Source organism: Poecilia reticulata, linkage group LG10, assembly GCF_000633615.1.
Source record: "Poecilia reticulata strain Guanapo linkage group LG10, Guppy_female_1.0+MT, whole genome shotgun sequence".
NCBI classification, from domain to species: Eukaryota; Metazoa; Chordata; class Actinopteri; order Cyprinodontiformes; family Poeciliidae; genus Poecilia; species Poecilia reticulata.
The window spans coordinates 21,377,571-21,395,814 of record NC_024340.1 but is presented as its reverse complement, the minus strand read 5'-3'; the positions used below and the strand labels follow the sequence as shown (position 1 = coordinate 21,395,814).

The 18,244-nt window shown below is 39.1% G+C and overlaps 2 protein-coding genes across 8 annotated transcripts in view; one reads left to right on the top strand and one right to left on the bottom strand.

Moving 5' to 3' along the window:
- macrod1 (mono-ADP ribosylhydrolase 1) overlaps positions 1-18,244 on the bottom strand; it is a 173,748-nt gene that overhangs the window by 95,587 nt on the left and 59,917 nt on the right. The gene's annotated exons all lie outside the window — the stretch shown is intronic.
- The window catches only part of flrt1b (fibronectin leucine rich transmembrane protein 1b), a 53,037-nt gene that overhangs the window by 1,579 nt on the left and 33,214 nt on the right, over positions 1-18,244 (top strand). Inside the window, exon 1 of one of the 5 annotated variants that reach the window (XM_017307129.1) lies at positions 5,033-6,705. The exons of the other annotated variants lie outside the window; for them this stretch is intronic. The gene's annotated coding sequence lies outside the window, so the exon portion shown is untranslated. Of the gene's footprint in view, positions 1-5,032; positions 6,706-18,244 lie in introns of those variants that run through there. 5 annotated transcript variants of the gene reach the window in all.

The window sequence follows — 18,244 nt, the reverse complement described above, 5'->3', positions numbered from 1 at the left end:
GATTATTTCTTTTCCAGTGTATTGAAATTAATTTCGATACATTCACACGACCAGGCTTGCGGTAACCATCAGACTGCCTGGAAATTAGCAAAGCAAAGAGCAACAGGAGCCAAGGTCTCCAACAGCTCGGGGAAGAGGCTGACTAGAATTCAAATGTATGCAAATGAGCAGTCATGAGGAAGAAAAGTAGCCGAGGTGTAAAGGTGTTTTCACTTTGTTTTTTTTCCTCATAAATCTTCTTTACTTGTTCCAGCAACAGCTGGTGGCAGTTTAAAGGCTTTTTAAATGCTGGAGATAAACAGACTTCCAGTAACGTGATGCCAAAGTCAAATTAGTTAAACCTTTGAACGTAAATGAGGTCATTAACTGGCCGATAGCTGTGACAGGCTCGGAAATTTGATTTATGTCAAGTACAGTGAAAATATTGGGAGGAATATGTTAAAAAATGATGTCTTTTTCTATCACAAAAAGTGATACCTAAGTGAAACCAGGCATGTTGTGAAAATGCCACTACACGAAGAAGAACTTTAATTAGTAAATTTATATTCTGTATTGATTAAGTGAAGCTTTTCGAAAGCAAAACATTTTTTCTACACATGGAGACATGTTTGTGGTTCATCCAAGGCATTAGAGAGCAAAAGAGATCAAGAATTTCAACACCTAACAGGAAGGCTGAACAAAGAACAACAAAGTTTGTCTGGGTTTTTTCTTATGTAATGTGTTACGTAAGATGGTTTATTTGGAAATGTTTGAATTTCAGAGAGAAAGGAAGGATTCTCCAATAAATACACAGGGAAACTGTCATTTTCTGAATACCAGCCATGCTAGCTGCACTAACTGGCAAAAAATAATAAAGCATGAAATCAATCAATATTTTGTTGAAAATATTTCTAAAATCCAGATTGTAGAACAAGTAAATCTAGTTAAATTATGGAAAAGAAATTTTGGTTAAATGGCACCATTCACACTCTCGGCAATTCAAAGTACTTCACACAAAATAAAAGGAAATTAAAACAACAAAAACATGTAAGCTTTGAGTAAAATAAACAATTGTTAAAATGTAAAATAAAGTAGTGTATAATAGAAATTAAGATACCCGAAGAGCCTCAAAGCAAAGTACAATTACTGTGAAAGTTATTTTTAATCAAAACTCAAACTTAGTTTTTGTCGCAGAAATTTCAAATTATTGTTAATTTATTTGCTTGGAATAATGTTTAAAGGTGATAACACTAACATTTATTGCAGCATTAAAATGTTTTATTGCTCTTTTCAGATGACACTAAATAACATATTGAATAAATATAAAATTATTTGTCATTTCTAAATGTACATTTTGTTGTATAAAAAAAGTTGCACACAGGGTTACATTTAAATGACAGCTGCAACAATGACTACCTCTGAACCAGCTTTGGTTTAGTGTCAGGTTTAGTTTTTAACATCTATGACCTTTTATTTTGAAAGTGGATCTTTCTTGTACTTCCTGAAGACATGGCAGTAAAACAAATTAGCTTTTAGGCAGCTTTGCACTTGAATCAGCATCCGTGTATCAATTTTCAATTAATTAATTGTTCTAAAGGCCCAAAGCACTCAGAGTTGCATTAAAAACTTATATAAACATAGAAATGTTAACGCTATTCCAGGACATTCAGATAACATCCAAGACCAGAGCTAAGCACCATCTTAGACAAAACTTACACTTCTAATGTACATGAAGGCAAACCATCTCTGTTTTTCTTTAGTTTGACAAAGCCTTGTGGTGCTAACAAATCGAGTTTGAGCAACCAAATCTAACATAAAGCCCATCTCCATCACTTAAACAAAACTTTCTGCTGAGCATTCTTAAAAGATACTCCGCAAATCCCATCATAGGGCCTTAATCCAGTACAAGCTGTCAATTCTGACAGTTTCTGCAGGAGAAGTGAGCTGCTTTAGGATATCAAACTAAAAAAGAACATTGTTGTGATACAGCCTGAACCATTACACACTCAGCTGACCAGAAACCACAGAGACATTCCCCTGAATCCCTCTCAACCTCTGAAAACACCACATCTAATGGAGTATGAGGCCATTTTACAGCATAACAAGTATCTCTAACAGTGTTAATGTGTTAATGTCTCCAAAGGAAGTCAATACCATAAGACTGAGGACCATCTCTGTCTTTAAATGCGTATGTGTGTTAACTGTTTGGATTATTTTCCAAGAGGCGATTTGTTTTGGGTCGACTTTGGGAGCCTAAAAATTATGCTACACATCAGCTGGCTGAATGAAGTAAATACTATCATGAAGGCATGTGGTTGTTTTTTCTCCTTACAGAGTTAAAGCTTTAACCTACTTTTACTTAAGACAGTAATTGCCTTTGCAGGGCTGTTAAATAGATACTATAAGGTATAACTACACCATAAATTACAGTAATTTACCACAGACGCACTAATAATACCTACAGAGAAAATACTTCTATTTGTCATGAAGACGTTCATGAAACAAAATTAAAAAATATATATATAAACCTAAAATGAACTTGACCCATCTTTTCAAGCTATTTCCAGCAAAAGATGCAAATATTTTCTGCAGCATGCAATAAATCCAACTTACTACACTTGATGTTCTTCAGTGGCACGCATGAGACGACAGACATGAAGGAAAATCTTGCTGATGCAATCCTAAGAGAAGCTGACTATAATAACCTTTTTTTTTTAAGCACAGCTTGGATAAAATCGCATTATACGGTGCGGCACCTCGGGCGTTCATGTCAGCGTCTCGCATTATGATACAAAATGGGTCAAGCTGCACATTATAATTTGAGCCGTGGAACGATAACGACAAATCAGGCAGTATTGCCTCATTGAGTATATCAGATATATAAGCGTTTGTCAGTGGATGAGATAGGATACAGAGCAGAGCAATAATGCAAACATAAAGTGTATGTATGAGATCATTTAAATAGAGACTGAGCAGGATCGTGTGAGAAAAGGGCGCTATACGTGATTTAAAGTTCAAAGACCGAGTAGTAGATAACGTTGTTACTGTGGCCAAGGAGCCTGGTGTAGCAGGCTTTTAAAATGATTCAGACTGAGTCCTTGGAGGCCATCTTTGGACAAGCGCCAGAGGGTGCTGGTGGTGCAGCAGCAGCAGCACCTGCATCCAGGCCCCCAGGGGCCACACGGTCCCTCTACAGTTGTCACTGTGTGCAAAGCCGCTGCAGTTGCGTACATCTGTGCACAACAGGAGATTATGAGGGAGTCCCCGCGTTTGGGCCCAGGTCTGGTTGGCAAAAAATCTGCCGGCAAAAGCTGATTTGATTGTTGCTGTGTTTGCAGCATTCAAAGGGGCTGAGCCGCCGTGACTCTTCAGCCCAAAGGTAATAAATGCTAATTAATTGTGAGGTGTGCCTCTAAGGCAAATAAAAATCACTGGTCACGAAGACTGAATTAAAACGCATCAATATCAATTTAACCAGCGTTGACTCCGAGTTATTAGGCCTAGAGGAACCTTGTCTTTGACCGCCAAGTCTGATAATTGCAACGTGAAGCGTGTGAGAGTGACTTTGTGTTACTTTAGCCAGCATGTTTAAATTAAAAAATGGCCACTTTATAAATTAATAGAGAATTATGCGAGCCAGAAATATGTTACATGTAAATGAAGCATTGTGACCTTGGGAGCGAAAGTAAAAAAAGGGGTTTACACACCTGTGGAAAGATTTGTTTGTAATTTAGGTTTCTGCAGCTTTTGAACAAAATCAGAACACTGAGTGCAAAACTCATGTCAGTGATTCTGAACTCAAAACTACATTTGACACAATTTGTATTACTCAAGTTGATTGGACAGGGAATCACAACACCAGTCAAATAGCTGTGGCTGCGTTTAGAACCCAAGGTAATTTGGTTTTGTTATTAAATTAATATAAAATATCAAACAAGATTGTCAAACTAATGAGTTGATTAAATAATTAATCCATTTCACTAAACTTACTTTTTTTAAAAACCAGTATACTAATCAAACTCTACTACATAAACCAAAGAGTAAACTAAATGTTTAAGGTTTTCTGAGTGTTAGGATAAAAAGAAACATGAAAGCATCAACTCTGATCACTTTCTCTGTTGAGCAACAGGCTTCTGGCTGGGCAGCCTGCATGCACCAACAATGTATTATTCATTGACAGAAACACTGATATTTTTAGACCTGTGGCTTGTTGTTTACACAAAGGACCTTTCAAAAGTATTCCTGTGAACTTTTAACATTTTTACATTTAAAACCACAAAACTTGATGCATTTTATTTGGATTTAATGTCATCCACCCTGAAAACAACATGCCCACTACTAGAAACAGTAGTGGTGGTGAGAAAACAGAGTTGGCTAACTACTACACAAAACTGGAAGAAAACCTGCAAAATAACCCAAAGCAAATATTAAATCTGCATGCAGAACTCAGAGCCGCTCTACATCCAACCTGACTGAACTTGAGCTATTGGGTAGTAGAAACAAATCTAATCTCTAAATGTAAGACACCCACAAGTAGCCTGGCAGCAGTTTTGTTATTTGTAATCATACTCACAACTTTGTGTTGGTCTAACAGACAAATCTCAATAAAAAACATTAAATACTGGAGTTGTAACGTTAGAAAAGTTGAAGGGGCGTGAATAAACTTTCACAGGGCAGCAGCTATGGGTGCGCACCTGTCACTCTTTTTGCACGGCGCGTTGTCTGGAGTTGTCGGGCCGTGACGACCTGCTGAACCCTGTAACAGAGCTCAAAGAGCCGCTGTAAAGAGCGGCCCCTATAGAGCTCACTCACCGGGGCAGAAACCAGCCTCCGCCTGGGACAAAGAGGAGGAGGAGGGTAGAAGGTGCGCTGGAGGCGACACCTGTCAAGCTGTTGCTAAACACGCCGGCTTTATGAAAAAGGACTGGAGACTTCGGGGGATAAACCGAGCTGGAATCGGAGATTAGTTGCTCCTTTATTGTCGGTGTTCATCACTCAGACCTCTGAGGAAAGGGTGGGGGTGGGGAGGTAGGAGAATATGAGGCATTAAAGTCATGTCAAAAGCTGTTTTTAAAAGACTGTGTTGAAGTTAGCGTCTGATCTGTGGGCTCACACTGGGTTCCTTTAAAGGGCTATTCCGCAGCACACGACTCTGGACGTCCTTTGATCTGCTTTAATGCCAAATGAAAAATAGTCAAACTGGACTAGAGTAGTCTACGAAACGTCATTTGTGAATACTTTGTTCCACCTATGAAAAAAGTGTGATAGCAATGCTTTTCTTCGCTTCTTCACACAGAGTCCATTTTGAAAAAAGAAAAAAAAACACATTACAGGCAGACCAAACGGGATGAAATCACTGCCAAACATATTTACTTGAGGCCACCTGTAATGGCGCCCACCTCAATACAACTACACAACTTAGGAAGTCCAAACATGGGGAGAATCATTCAACACTGATTACAGCTTTAGCAAAAAAAAAGTTTTATCCTTTGTTCAGTTTGTGAAAACTTTTATATCTGTTTTAAAGCTACAAACCACAAAAGGCCTGATACAGCTTACCAAGCAACCCAAAATTTCATGGGTGATCTTTAGCTTTTTTTAAGCTTAAGATGGCGTCCATTTTAAAAGCCCGTCTAGACGGCTAAAACCTGGTGAAACATAACTTGTTTTGTTTGTCTGTTGTTTTGTTCTTTTTAGATCTGGACTTTTTCTGGCCAAAACCCTCTTACATGGGGTCCTTCATAGGAACAACTAAATAGGCACTGATTTATCTCACAGATATTAAATTATTATTCAATTTGGAAAGCAAAATCTGCAATATTTTAGGCATTTTGGGGGGTACATGATAAAAACTTCAACACTTAGAGTCCAAACAAGGCAAAAAATATTTTAGACAAATTGGACAATGTACAGTTTATGATTTAAGATGCATCTGTTTTGGGATAATAATTTAAAAACACATTTTATGCTCTATTGACCAGTTATAACATCTTACATTTGAATCATGATAAAAGCTACCCAACCCAACAAAAGGGAAAACCTGCAAAAATATTATACTTTTTTTTTTATTCTGCAACACAGTAATCTGGAAACCTCTATTGCTTTGTGAAAACTTATAAAATGGACAAACATAATGCTGGCCAGGCTTAATTCAAGCTAGAACACAAAGAGAGTAAATTTTTACAAACTGAATACAAAGTTTCACCAGAGTATTTTTCCAACACTTTCAGAATTCACAACCATCCAAATCAAACATATTAGATGTTAAACTGAACCGGGGCAAATTGTTGTCCGGAGTTATTCAGTTTAGCGGAATAACCCTTTAGTCAAACGTCGAATCAGATACCAACTTCAGCGTCTTCCTTTTGAGTTGACGAACTTGACGCAGATGGCACCTGAGCGATGCGCATTGAGCGCAAACAGCGGGAGAACCGGGATGTAAAAAAGGGATGCGGTGGGGGGAGCTTTACATCCACCGCCCACTGCTCTCTTTAAATCCCTCGCACACACACACACACGTTTCCCCCACGCGTATTAACCCACAACAGAGCGCAGAGTAAAACCGCGGGGTGGGAGTTAGTGCTCGTCGCGGAGCTTCGGTGCGGGCAGATTCACCCTCCTTCGCCCCGCTGTAGAAGCTGTTGAACCTGCTGTAGTACCTGCTAACCAGAGAGGATAATATAGGAAGGGACGCCCCGATGGACGCGAGCAGGAGAGGCTCACAAGGTATGGATCTGGACCGTATTGATGACTGTGCGTTTGTGGAGGGAAAAGAGTCGGTCCCATTACTGTTATGCAGGGTTATGGGGACTGTCATGCTCGATGTGCTTCAGCATGCATGTGCGCTGGTTGGTACTGTGTGCAGTCGTATTGTAGAAGCGCTTTTACGCAGCAAAATGTAAAGGGGGGCGGGGGGGGAGTTGTAGATTTAACCTGCAACGTTTAAAAGAGTTTCAAGCAGAGCGAGATTAAAGACGGGGATTATAAATTGTAAAGAAAAAAAAAAGAACTCCCTCTTCCACGATCTTGCCCGTCTCCATCCTTCACAGTAGCAGCGATGTGTGTGTTTTCAATCAGAGAATAATTGCGTGCGCTCATTCTCCATCATGTTTGTGCCTTTGCATGAGAAAAAGAAGCCCTCCTTTTAATCTGTCACTTGTGCGCCAACAGATGTGCTTTGCAGCTTCACTTTTGAGTAGGACACAAAGCGGGACTAAAACCACACACAGAAACAAACAAACAAACAAAAAGAAACCACACACACACACACACACACACACACACACACACACACACACTTTGCACTAAACCCGTCGAAAATCTCCTGCTGGATGCAAAGATATATGCGCAAACGCACGCACACAAATGCACTGTAAATACATGTGAGGGATTACTGTAGTCTACATCACACCAAGCCTGCAGATTAGAATAATATTCTCAGAGCCAAAGATGTAGAGAACATGGGATTAGATACATAAAGAGATGGATGGATGATGAATGCATGCATGGATGGATGCAGTGAAGCCAAAAAGACGGGAAAGACAGAAGGAGACAGAGAGCAGCAGAGAACATGAGATTAAAGTGTAATGTCCTAGAGAGAGACAGAAGAGAAAAAGAGAATCCAGGCCAAGTCGTGTAGTTAGGGGGAACTGCCATGGCAGAATGTGGCAGGAATAAAGACGAAGAGAAGGCAGCAGACACTCTTTCTTTATCGCCTCCCTTTTGATCTCCTCTTATTCATCCATCCGAAAGCAAGAGGGGAGAGCTGCTTATATAACTCTCACTTTGAAACCTATTAAACCAAGAGAGGGATGGAAAGGGGGGAAAAAGAAAGAGAAAAAAAAAACACAATAAGCCTTTTAGAAATTGTGAAATTGCGAGACAAAATTTTGAAATAAACCCCGGAAAGAGGAATAGACACTTTTGTCTCTAAAATCCTGCAGGCTGAACTGAGCCAGCGGCAAGTTTTTAAATGCACTTGGTGCTAAAGGATATGTAAATGCGGACTTGTTCTGCACAGCATGCGCCTGCTGTTAACGCTTTTGTAGGCCCTAATTGAACTCCAAGAATTACTCCTGACAGATTAATCTGGTCTTTTAATCAGCCCTTCGTCTTGTACCGTTGACTTGTGCAGCTCTGCAATCAGGATGCAAACGCTGACTGCAGGCAATAAAATACAGCATTAAAATATGATCTGAGGGCTCTGTGTTACAAGCAGAGGCTCAACAGGCTGCAACCGTTTACAAGAAAAACTGCATTTTAGATCATCCCTGCTCACTTCTTGTGCATAGTCTCTACTGGCATGGCTAGACAAAAATGAGATTTATTGGGGGGGAAAACATTTATAGCTCAAAAACATCCTCTACAGTGTGGTTTGGATAAACTCAGAAATGGTAAATAGGACCAAAGCACCACCGATGCATTCATCATCCCAATTGTAAAGAACCAATTGGATCCAATATCTGTTAGGCATAATATTTATGGCGCCACACATTCAAAGTCTAATTGCTAGAAATGTATAATATATTTGGGCACCTGAATGTACTTCATTGTCATTTCATTGTCTGTTGATTGTATTGATCAAAATCTTAAAGCTCAGTGAGAGTGGTGGTGTCATTGTGATGATGTAAAAGAAGGTGAAAATGAGGGTCAATCCCAGCAGTTCTTCTATTAAACCACTAAAGCAATGCTACAAATTGTATACAAACCAAAAAATAAAAGCGTGGCAGATCAATCGGTTGAGATTTGGGTGTTAATAAAAGGCAGAGAAGCTGTGGGGGAGATAAACAGAGAACAGTCCACCTTAAGGGTTTTATGTTCTGATCAGTTGTTGTGTTTTGATCATTGAGTCAATCCATACCTGCACTTTGTACCAACGCAGTGTAGTCCCAACCTCCTTGTGTTAAACTTGATGATTCTTATGTATCAATTTATTTTTCTTATGCATCTTTGTTGATTATGGAGACAAAATAGAATACTATTAATTATTTATTATTAGTTCAATGTTATTTTAATAATGCTGTATGTTATGACTGTACATGGTTTTTATTCCTGTTTTGAAAGTTGATGTCAGTGAAATATGATGGGTTATTTGATTATAAAATCAAATTCATTATGAGCAGCTTCCTGCTAGTGGAAAACCATATTTAATTAGACTAGGAATACATTACTGGAAATATATTTAAATAACTGATCCCCAATCATTGTAGTACAACTAATAGGTGTCTGCAACCTTTAACCAGCCAAAGAGCCATTTTTGCCCTCAATACATACATACATATATATACTAGCATAAATTGTATAAAATATATATGATATGATTTGTGGAAATGTTCAAATACCAAATATAGAAAAAAAAGATTGAAGCATTTTCTTCTGTGTGATGTTAATGTATGTGAAAAGTGATGTGAAAAAGCAAGGACTGTAATTCTGCTGTGGAAATCCAATGCAATTGTTCCATGGAAACATGGAAAAACTGCTAAAACTTGCACTTTTGTTGTACCCATATTTAAAGACTGCTGGTTCTTTATAATTTCCGTCAAAGTTATTAAGAGTCCTTCTGAAATGTCCACAGAGTCATTTGTGGCTGCAGGTTGCAGACCCCTGAACTAACGATAATTTAGTTTCAGGTGATTGGAGCTACTGCTTTAAATTTTTATCTGTCATACAGACTCTGAAATGTTGCCATTGCTGGTATAAATTGCTGCATGGTTGGCATAAAACATCTTGCAGTAGATGTACCTGACCAAGAGTGCAAAGGTACAAAATGATGAAGGACAGAAATGGCCAAACCTCCAATGCAGAGCACTGTACATGAAGCCTATTTCACGAAACAGTTTCTCTTTGTTAGCTGGACTGACGCAGCTTAATGGAGTTGACCTTACCTTGCCTCTGCTACCTCTCAGTTCAACAGAAAGGTATCCATAGAGCTCAGGGTATGTAAGGCTTTCTGTATTTGGGTGTACAAGGCAGGACGTGGCGATCTTGAGTGATTCCTTTGTAAAAGGCCGAGGAAGATTAAAGAGGGGCCTCGTTTTTGAATGACCATAGCACAAAACTGGAGAGCTGTTAATGCAGCGCTGTATTCATGGTTCTCAGTTTACTTTAGCAGAACGCCTTAATGATGGTGGGAGCATTTAGCCATTGAGACATGGTTAAGAGGACTTGCTAAAGTTTAAGCCAATGGTCAGAATTGGGCTGAAAGGGGATTGAAGTGAGTTTGAAAGCTGCATTGGTGAATTTATTTCAGAAACAGTTGATCTATTTGGATTTTCATCCAAAACCATTTCTGGAGGTTATTAGGTAGTGATTCAAAAAGAAAAAAAAAAATCCAGTGAGCTGCAGCTGTGAGGACGAAAACGCCTCCATGACAGGGTCAGAACAGAAGTAAACAAGAAGGCATTGATCTATTCTGCCTTGTATCAATGGGTTTGTTGCTATAGCGCCCTTCTGATGGCTACCTCCAGCAGCCCTAGCAATCTCACACTGGCTACTTAAAGTGTAACAAATTTTGGAAAATTTTCACAAAGTGAAAGTGAAAGCCAAGAGGCGCTGAAAGGCGAGGGCAAGCATGGGGACGAGCGGAGGGGGTAATCGGGGCTGTGGTCAGAGCGAGAGAAGCACTGTTGCTTACTCATAAACTTTGTTGATACATTTAGCGATTTTCCAGACTCCAGCGGCTTCCACTCTCACCATCTGCCAATACAGCAGAGCAGCTTTGGGTTGTGGTGGAGATTCTTGTGAATGTGCAGCAAACCCATCTGCAGCAACTTTTAGATGCCATCATGTAAATATGATCTCAGAATCTCAGAGATAAGGCTCTGGGGTCTTGATGAATTTGAAATTTTGAAGACAAAAGAGGGTCCAACCCAGCATCAGAAAGTTGTACCCAATATATTTCTTTGCAAGTTTCAAGAAACCTTGAAGAACTCCCATTATATGAATCCATGTTAATAGGTTCCTCGGTGAGTGGGTTTCATTTTAAGGATTGTCCGTATTGTTGTGAACATGATTCAGTCTGCCTCTTGTTGTATTCTGCTCTACACAAAAAGGAAAAGGTTTTTCTCTGCATGCTAATATGCAAGAGTTTAAACTAAAGCTGCACGCTTGCTGTGCGACGCCGGGCCTTTATTTTATTTTTCCGTGAGCTTGTTGGCGCTTCGTCAAAGCAGACCAAACCAAAACGGGAATCTATAAGGCTCTAAACTGTGGAAACCTTCTCCATACACTGTGTACATGGGATGTCATTTTAAAACAATAATTTGTGTTTCCCGCAGCGTGATGTACAGGAAACTGTTCTTACTCTATGAAATCAGTCAATCTATTCTGCATGCTTTAATGTAAATTCCCAGCTGCATGACTCAAGGTTCCAACTCCTCCGCACTTTTCATCAGCAGAAAGGGCATCTTCCCTGGTGGCGGTTTGTTCGGTTACCAGTGTGTGATTGCATGTTCATGTTCAAGAGCACTGGGTCACCTCCCTGTGGCTGCGCTGTGCTTCATGTATCTAAGTAATATGTCTGCTCTCTTCAGGCGCTTTCACCCTCCTATCTAATACACCAACCTGATTGATTTCTGACTGCTCATCTACTGATTCATTATTTTACAAAATACGACCCTCATCATCTCTATGACCTCAATATGCATCTTACTTACGCCTATTAAAAGTGGAGACTGATTGACTGTACATCACTTTTAAATAATACACTCAGCTGTGTTTATATTAGCCATGACATTCTGCATCAATGTTTCATAACTGAAAATGTATGCAAGAGAGAATATGAAACCGGGACCAGAATTTAACTAAGCAACAATACTTACAGTAATTCCTTTGGCATGCTCCGAACATTTCCTTTTATTAATGACTCAATTATGGAGCTGGTTCCAGTCCAAATCAATTACCAACTGGAACAAATGAGAAACATTCGAGCTGTTCATGCCGGTTTAGCTTTTGCTTTATTATTATTTTTTCATTCTATTGTGTAAAGCTGAAAAATGCTGGAGTAAATTGGTGAAGCACAAGCTTTAATGACAGACTGCAATATTATGAAGTAGGAGTGTGCATCATCTTCAACAACCAGAACAATCCAAAAAAGAGCCGTGTAGGCTGGGACTGCCGGCTATATTTGGACCTCCAGATATACCTGTGCATTAGTGTATCCAGGTACCCCACCTTATTAAAGCCTGTGTGTGGGAAATGCTGCACTTGTAGCCGGATTTGGAGTTTAACCCGCCCCCGAAACAATGATTTCATAACTGCACTCTGAGCAGTTTTAGAGCCACTCAGACACAGAGAGATAACTGCCTTCCTGATTTAAAGTGAAGTATCATAGGGCTCCCTTTATTATCCTCCTCTAAGACTTGGGAAGACAACGCTCCTCTAGATGTAAACATTCGTGGTGACAGTGATTAAATCTATAATCAGTCAATTACTCAAGCTGAGCTTGTTGTTGAACTTAATTAAACTTCAAACTAGTGTAAATATGATGTACACATAATATCTGTGGTGTTTTATATTATAACCCAAATACAGTTGTACAGTTTGAGCTGCAGAAATATCTGCCTTGCTACAGTTTGGTAAACCCAGCCGTCCTACACAATTTTTATGCCCAAACTCCAAACTATCCCAACATAAAAATGAGTAGAACTTTTCAGCCTAAAATACAAACACCAGTTATACCAGTATAAATATCAGTTATTATAAATACCAGTTATCAAAGGACGTTTTCTGAACTTACTGCAGAAATATCCAACGAGAAACAGAAACCTGTAAAAACCATCGATCCATGACGAATGAATGAATGAATAGATGGATGGATGGATGGATGGATGGATGGATGGATGGATGGATGGATGGATGGATGGATGGATGGATGGATGGATGGATGGATGGATGGATGGATGGATGGATGGATGGATGGATGGATGGATGGATGGATGGATGGATGGATGGATGGATGGATGGATGGATGGATGGATGGATGGATGGATGGATGGAACATTCAGAGAACAGGACAGTAAATCCTGTAGGGTAATTTCCCAGAAGCCTTGTTGTTTTCCTCATGCAGTCGGCGCCGTACGCCAGCAGAAACAGAATAAAGGAAACATCAGCAAAAAGGACAGAGAAACAGACTCACTAAATGACACAAGCTCATTTACACCTGATGTTAACATGTGATCTGTATCTGTTTAATGATCCAATTTATGGGGTGTCGCATTTACACTTGGCAGGGCAGCTGGAGTGCACAGGAATGTCACCCTGTGAGCCAAACAAAGGCAGCCAGAAGGATCTGTTATTGTTTATCTGCACGCCACACATCATAGATCAGAACTGAGGAAGAGAGGCTCGTAAAGTTTTGGCACTGCGTCTGCAGGTTGTCTCCCAGCTGCAACAACTTTACTGAGGCTTTATTTATTTCAGACAATGTTATCTTAGTCATTTCTGTAAAAAGTTCCGAACTGTCCTGGTCTACATTTTCAATTATCTTTTCAAACAAGACGACTGAGATGAAAAAGAAAAATGATTTTTTTTTTTTCTGCTTCATGCTGAAATTACATAGCTGTGGCTCTCCTGTCTCCAGAACATTACATATATATCAGGAAAACAGTCCAAACTTAATTGGACGAATTTCTGACATTTCATATGATAATGTCAGCTTGTGAAAGGACGTTTTTCAATAGAAAAATATTCACAACCCAAACCCATAATTAAAGGTACATACTGAACTCTGCGCCGGTACAAAACCAGGACAAGCTGATTAACATGCTCATTATCTTCATTCTGCCTGGATTCAAACTGGATCTCAGTATGCAAATGAATTAATCATAGCTGCTGAATGTTTCAAAGAATCGCTTTGAGTGTGCGACTGACAGCCTACTGTTAGGTAATCCTTCAACCTGCTGATTCATTTTTAACCTGAAAGAGCCTTTCCAAATTATTTTGTCAATCTGATTGAAGAAGAATTTGATCCTGCAAATCTGAGGCAGTTCCATTTGCACATTTTCATCTTTCATGCTGCCCAAGCTGACAAGTTCAAGAATTAAAAAATAAGGTGTTACCTGAGAGGAGTAACAGGCAAATAAAATAATTCAAAGAAAAGGGTTCCAGTGCCTCCTTTAATATTTGCATTAACATTGGATTCACTGGACCTACTTTATGCAGATAAACCTGGCCCACAATCCCTTGCAGCTGCAACATTCAAAGCAACACTCAGTTATTTTCCTACAGTCGTCCTAATTAGCATTAATGCAAACGCTCTGGAAGGAGGGTGAGTGCGGGCAATCTGCAAAAACAATCTGTTCCACTTATGTGGGTTTTTCACACACTTTTTGTTCGTTTGTTTTTCCAATGATAAAACTTGGAACTGGATTATTACTTTAACAAAGCTGACCATGTTTATATAGCCTCCTGACAAAAAAATTAATAAATAAACAGAAGCCATTTTATCCCAGATGTGGTTGCACAGCAGCTCGCAGAAATGTACACGTCCTTAGTTAAAGTCAGGTTTTTTGTGACTTAATAAAATGAGAATACGATAAATAATTGTAAGCACATTCTGGAAAAATAAATCTAGTTTGTGTAATTTGATCGGTATTGCTCAATGGTTTTCAATAAAATAATATTTTAAAATTAAAGGTGTATTCTAACCTTATAACTTAAGACAGTGTCTGGTGTGACAAGCCTGCCAAAATTTCAAGTGGCTGGCATTTTAAAGATGGGTAATCGGTCAGAAAACTGCAATCGGTGCACCGCTAATACCGTGCTACAAAAGAAAATGTTGAACTAATACTTTCTTGCTTTAGTTGCTTCTGTTTTCTTGGTACATGTCCAACACCAGATACAGTAAACCTGATTACCCAGAAACAAAGTTCAGCCATAAGACTTCATCTAGTTTGTAAATAGGTCACATACAGTCGACACGGTGGTGGCAGCATCATGGTCGATGAGGGCTGCAGACAAGAGACATTATCAAATCTGATGCTGACTTTGAATCAAAAGGAGGTTTGATAAAAAATAAAAATAAAAAAAACATTTTAACCACATTAGTGCATCTTTTGGTTTTTTATGTTGCTTCTCCTAACAGATTTGTTTAATCTAAGTTCGGCTGGACTTATATTTAAAAATGATACTTTAACAGGGGTGGATACACTTTTGAGAATAAGTTTATATTGTCTCTATCTCTATAAACTCCCAGCGTTTTTAGTAGAAATCTGTGAAAAGTACAGAAAGTGGGTAAGACGGCCCTTTTGAGTAATCGATCAAACTCAAAGTGTTTTCTGAAGTATTTTCACTTGACCCAGAAAACATCGAGATCAAGAGAAGATATGAAGGAGAATTCATAAAGACAACTTCCGTGCAAAGACAACTCAATTGCACTTCCACCACGCTGTGCATTAGCTCGTTTTGCAGCAGGTCTGCCATGACGAATGCTCCAGAGTGGAAAACAGAAACTAAAAGCACGACGTGTGCTTCATTCTTACTGAAGCGATGTCATTTAGTGTTGTGATTGTGCTGAGATAATTTTGCGTTTCTAAAAGTCTCTTCATCATTTCTTATCAAACACATCCACACACACGTAGTAATAAAGTAACCCTTTCTGTCTTCGAAGGCACCGCTGCGGTTTCTGTGCTGAGTCTGATGCATAGGCCCACGGTGATTCACTTTTAATGCTGCTGCCGTAAGGAACTGTAGGAAGGCGTTATCTTCACTCTATTAAAAAAGGATGGTCCAGTATTTCCTATGCAAAAGGAGATAAGAGAAAACGCAATGAAACACCTTTCTCAGCATTTAGAGACTTCAAGCAGTTCTTATCAGGGCTGCAGCACCGATACGTCTGGGTCATTTCCCTCACTTAGGAATCATCTTTTAGAAAATAAAATAAAAAATATATATTAAAAAAACGGGTAGCATGAATGCAACACTGATGCCGAGTGGTGGGCTGTTCAGAGTCTGTCATCATATCAAAGCAAACCCACGCAGCCATGCTGGAGATGGTCTGTGTTTACTTTAATTGTTCGTTTATTTTGTCATCCTGCATTAACAGGCGTTTTTCTTCACAAAGGATTTCTGGACCAACATTATGTAATAATTGGAGTAATATGGGGGAAATTGCCTTGCAAAAGTATCAACACAGAGTAAACCTTTCCTCCTTTTATCATATTACAACAGCGACTCTCAGTTTATGGCAGGGGTGTCCAAAGTCGGTAATGGAGGGCCGGCATCCTGCATTTTTATTTATTTAGTTTTATAGTTTGAACAAAGTGAAGCTAAACCATTTGAGGGGCTTTGGCTAGAACAAAGAAAAAGAAGGTTTTTATCCCCCCCCCCCCCCATCTTAAATGGTGTACAGTTTTAGCGTCTGATCTGAATATGTTGCTCTTTCAGCAGTTGGCCTTGGTTAATGATTATTTAGATTTTTTCAACCATCAATTCATCACAATTAATGCAAATAATCATTTCAGCCCTAATCTTTACACCTGTAAATAAAATGTAGTGTTTATTAAAATCAAGAAGCACACAAGACAGGTCAAAGATTAAATTATGGAGTTTTATAGGTAACTCTGGAGGAGATCCACTCCTCAGGTGGGGAGAATGTGTCGACAGCATAACTATTGCTAGAAATCCACAAAGCTGACCAACACAGAATAGTGGTGAGAAGGTAAAATATGAGACAATCTGCTGCAAATAACTTTATCCACTTGCAGCAGAGACATGTGAACTGATTAATCTGGACTGGAATTATTTTGTAGGTCTGATTATACTATTAATTTATTCTTTTTACAATCTACCAGACATAGAAGCAAACTGTGCTTCTGCATAGTTAACGCAATGCTGTTTTTTATTTATTTATTTATTTATTTTCAGACTGTCCCAGAAAGACTTTATAAATAGTCAACAGAGAGATGCCTTTCTCAAGAGGATGTTTTGAACAATTTAGGCTGCCATTAAGACTCAGACAAAAACATACGCAGAACACATGCAAGTAACAGAACATGGTAAACTGCGTTATGACTTATTGTATTTGAGCGGAAGAGGGTGAGGTGGGAGCGGAGACACAGAGGAAAGGTCAGAGCTGAGCTTTTGTTTGAGCAGGAGGATTGCCTTTACAGTGCCTGCATTATTCCCTCACCTGTCTAAAACGTCCCACAGGAGCCCCTGGAAATATTACATTTGATTAAATACCATTATGAGCTGAAAAAACCGACATTAGCTACTTTAAGTGAGAGTAAAATGATTAAGTAATTTCTATAGAGCGATGAGCAGATTCTGCACACACTGCATAGGACTGCACCAACAAACAACTGGCTGCTTGTGGATCTGTCTTTAAAGATGGCTCAATTATGCATACTGAGCAAATACATATATGTAATCATTTAGACCACTAAATAGATGGCGAGTCACACAACTTTAATCAGGTATTAAATAACAAAGAACTCAAAAAATGATTCATTACATTTTAGCAGCTGGAAAACTGATTTGAAACCCAATTATCACAATAGGAGCAAAAATGTTCACCTGAATCTTAAACTTTGTACTTTAACAAAAAGCTCAGGTAAATCCTGAGCTATGCAGCTTTTTTGCTCCGGCTTAACAAGAAATAACTAAAGAAAACGGTATCACCGATGACTGACATTTACGATGAATTTTGCTTGTTACTGTGGGAGGAATGGTTGTCGACTGAGAAAATAAAGCCAGCCATAAAAGAAAAGACGGAGAAGTTCGATTGTGATGAAGAATGGTTCTTTTTTTTTTTTACTCTCCTCTTATAAAAGCCTCAAAAAGCTGATAGAAAAAAAGCAAAGGTATAAAGCTACCAACGAATGCAGAGCTTATGGAAAAAGAGATCCGTCATTTATGAACGTGTACTCTTTGTAGGCTGCTGCAGCTCCGTAAGTGTGCTACTCAACACATGAAAGAAAAGGCATGGAGGATTTCATCAGTAGGACTTTATAATTAGAGAATTACAAGAGAATAGCAGATGAGCCAGAATAATAGAAGAAAAAAAAAACTAATGTTGGAGTCCTTCATTATAATGGAAAAAAAAAAGAAGAACATTTGTGATGCCGTCGGTGCGCCAAGAGCTCCAGATTGTCCACATTTCCCTCGTTTCTCACCAGTTGCACCACAAGTCTGTCTGTTGCAGTCCGAGCGCGTCGCCTGCGGCAGAAATTACTGTTGCCATGGCATGTGAAGAATGTAATTTATCTGGAGCTTGCATGTTCAAAATTGTTGAGTCTTTTTTTCAAATTTGGGGACGGGCGCCGAG